At 40.5% G+C, this 3,983-nt stretch overlaps 1 protein-coding gene across 1 annotated transcript in view; it reads left to right on the top strand.

The window, feature by feature from the left end:
• PTGFR (prostaglandin F receptor) overlaps positions 1-3,983 on the top strand; it is a 29,200-nt gene that overhangs the window by 5,044 nt on the left and 20,173 nt on the right. The window lies entirely within an intron of this gene.

Below are 3,983 nucleotides of genomic sequence, written 5' to 3'. Positions count from 1 at the left end.
ACATTTGGATATGGTGAAGATTGTCCTCTTTGAAAGGCTGACCTTCACTGTCATGTTCAGGAATGGGGGAATAGGAATCTGTGTGTGTGTCTTAAGTGCATGCCTCAACACCCAGAGGATGATGAATGGATGGAGATTTGTATTTAGGTGATAAGAAAATGTGGAAAATTGATCAACATGTAAATGTATAAGTGTGTACATGTATAAGTATGTCCACAAGTATATATAGTATGTGTGTTTCTGTACATACTTATATATATGTGTACCTAGTGTATATATACATACACACACATACACATGTGCACATACATAATTGTTAAATTATTACTCAAATTAAAAAAAAATTAACCAATCCTGCTCTGGATCTGATTATACCCAATAAGAGGGCTTGCAAAGGGTGGCATTCTAAAACACAATGGACTCTTTTATATTGTTACACTGGATCTTGGAATGTAGGGCTTTCAGGTTTATTCTTGGATCTCTGGTGACTTTGGAGGCAATGTTGCCATAAATTGTTTTAGCTTATGTGGGATGTGTCCCTTTGTTTAGAATCTGGAAGCAGCATTGAAGTTGTCTGGATACGGGACCTGATGTCACCTGGGTCTACTTCTGTGAAGTTCTGGCACAACTTAGACCCCCACAGCTCACCGTTCATGTCCACACCTTAGAGATATGTTTAGGTAGATTAAATAATGGGGATTCAGGCTTCTTCCTCCCGTTTGGGTGGGCATGAAGTAGGTGGCATGGGTCAATGGCTGCAGCTGGCAGAAGGGCTGTCTTGGGAGATCTGGGAGCACATTCTTGTCCCTGGTCTTTGTCATTCTCTTGCCTGGAACACTCTCTCCCTGACACCCTTGGCTCTCTCTCCCTAATGCTTTTTGATCCCTCCAATAGCTTCTCCTCCATTTGGGCTATCTTGAAAAGCACCTTTCTCTTCTATTCCCTTCCCTTCTTCTGCCTGATTTCTCTCATAGCACTTAGTCGTATCTGATAACACAGTGTATGTTCCTTTTTATTTGGTTATTTGGCTTTTGCCTCTAGCATGTAATCTCCTTGGAAGAGGGAACCATGTTGACTGCTGTATCCTCAGTTCCTAGACCAGTGCCTGGCACATAGTGGGGGTGGATAAATGAACCTCATGTGAAGGAGAGCCCTGTTAATGACTGCACTCATATCTGATTTGGATTCATTCTGCCCAGGAACTCAGGACCTCTTTCGTAGTCCCAAGAGTACTTTTAATACTTCTAATTGTGATTTGTATTACAGAGTTCTGAGAGGGGGCAAGCTTTGGTTAGCAGTTTCCTGAGAACATCAGTTGGGAGTGGAGTCCTAGAGAATCTTAGACATTTTCAGGTTGGAAACCTGGGCTAGAATTTAGGAGTTTTGTCAGCATCTAGAGGAATTTCATGGGTAATCTAGACTTAGCATTTTATTTTATGATATGATGATGATTTTTCTTTTCTTTTTTTATTAAATCATAGCTGTGTACATTAATGCACACATTATGATGGGGTACCATGTAGTTTTATATACAATTTGAAATACTTACATCAAACTGGTTAACATAGCCTTCTCTGTACTTTCTTAATTATTGTGTTAAGACATTAATATTCTACACTTAGGAGATTTGACATGTACCCTTGTAAAACGCACCATAGTTGTGGTCTGACCCATTACCCTCCCTCCACCCATCTCTCCCCTCCCCTCTCCTCCCCCTCCTCTTTCCCCTTCATCTTGGGCTGTAGTTGGGTTATAGCTTTCATATGGAAGTGCGGGGGCTTAAATATTGGTTTCATAGTAGAGTTGAGTAAATTGGACACTTTTTCTTACATTCTTGAGATACTTTGCTAAGAAGAATACGTTCCAGCTCCATCCATGTAAACATGAAAGAGGTAAAGTCTTCATCTTTTTTAAGGCTGCATAATATTCCATGGTGTACACATACCACAGGATGATTTTTCTTTATTTGTCTCTTTCTCTGTTGTCTCTCTGCTCCTTGGTGGCTTGCTTCTGTGTTGTTAGTTTGCATTTTAGTTTCTAAAAATAGTTGGCCACTACTCAGTGTTTGTTGAATGAATACTAATAAGCCAAGTCTGAATAGGAGGTATTGAAAGCACAGGATACTATCAGGCAACAGAAACGTGGATTAATTTTGCCCTGGAGCCTTTAGCACTGTCTTTTTTCTCTATAATCACACAATTTATTAATAGTATATTTATTTTTTTTAACTAGTGCTTTATCTTTGAGGGAACCATGTCAGGGACAAGAGGAGAAAACTGCTTTGAGTGAAGACTTCTAGAAGTTACGCAAGGGATGACATGAACGTGCATGTCATGCTCATAAAACGAAACCTTTATGGTAGATGTTGGAATTCGCCTGAAAGATGGGTTTGCTTACGTTATGTCTTTACCAGCTGCAGATGCCTCGGTTTGTGTTGTGAAGCAGACTAAAGGCTAAGTAGGTTTTATACTCGTGGAAGATTAATTCTCAGAAAAATCCGACAGGCCTGTTTAGTGGGCACTGTGTACCCTGCCCAGATCTTCCTTTGAGGTGAGTCTTGCTCAGGGAAATTTCCTCCAACTGGAGAAATTGCCTTGTCTGGGTTCTGTCCCTGTGGCTGGGGTCAGTCTGGGTGCAGTGACATGCAGATGTGGGGATCCAAGGGACATTGCTGAAGGGCCACTGGGACTTCAGAGCTTGCTGAGGCACCTGCCAAGGACTTTCCCTGCATCTGCTCTGCTGTTCCCCTCCTCCCCAATCCTCCTCCTATCCCCAGAAAGCTTCCCGTGTGCAGACCTCAGTTTCAAAGTCTATTGCCTGCAGAAAGTATCTGAGGACTTTCTTGTAGGAATCCATTTGTTCATATATTGTCTACGTATAAAGTGTACTACACGTAGGTGTAGCGTGTGATTTGACAACTATGGTGGGCTATATATATGAAAATGAACTCATCTGAATATAATACCATCTCCCTGCTTGGGAGTGTGGTGTATAATTAATTGGCTGAGTACAGGTCAATTGATTAAAAAGCAACACTGGTATGTTGAGAATTTACACAAAAATCTCTTGCTTTGGTTTTGCATGGTGGTCTGAGTACTTGTTATTTTAAGTTCGTTTACTCTTGGGAAAACATACTTCCTGTTCTTAAGGAGAAAGAGTTATAAAAATGCCCAAAGATATGGACACGGAGGAGGCACTTAGAAAACATTACTTGAATGATTTGAGTGTAAATCAATCAGAAAATCTGGCTTAAATGTTTTGGGCTTTTTATTAAGCCTGAAAACATTTGAAGAATAATTCAAGATATGTATCCCTAATCTCTCTGGGTTGCCAATTTTAATCCATTTGCTTAGACTTATCCTCATAAGAGATATACAAAATGAATTCCACTTATATTTACTTTGGAAGACATTTATAGCCACACCAATTTTACCTGGTATAACAATGTCATTTATCTGTATTCAGAGAGGACTTCACCCCAAAGGAGAAGTTTGCCTTTTGATACTTGTAAATACACCTTTCAGAGCTTGTGTAAACCTGTCATCCTGTGTGTTCTATGTCCTGGGCATGAGAGTGCTAATGTGACAGGGGAGGGTACCGTTGTGGTTTGATGTAGACAGGGAGGTGGTTCTTCTCACCCCTCTTCAGTTACTAAGTAGCCAAATAAAATGCAGACTATGGAATGCTGAAATAGAGTGTGGCTGTCTGTGATGTGAAGGAGACGGAGGCAATTGGACTGTATGAAAGGAACTATTTTAGCTTTATGTGCACAGTCCCAAATCAGACCTTCCCTTGAGAATAGTGTAGCTATTCAGAGTACAGTCTGGGGACACAGATCTCAGTGCCACCACTTTTAGTTATGACCTTAGAGTTACTCTAAGCTAATTGTGCCATCTGTGATTATGCAGCCTTAAAGAAAGATGGAGACTTTACCTCCTTCATGTTTACATGGATGGAGCTGGAAAATATTCTTCTTAGCAAAG

Source organism: Otolemur garnettii, unplaced genomic scaffold (genome assembly GCF_000181295.1).
Source record: "Otolemur garnettii isolate 467f Iridium unplaced genomic scaffold, OtoGar3 scaffold00010, whole genome shotgun sequence".
Classification (NCBI taxonomy): domain Eukaryota; kingdom Metazoa; phylum Chordata; class Mammalia; order Primates; family Galagidae; genus Otolemur; species Otolemur garnettii.
The sequence above is the reverse complement of the archived record's forward strand: the minus strand, read 5'-3'. Positions and strand labels throughout refer to the sequence as shown.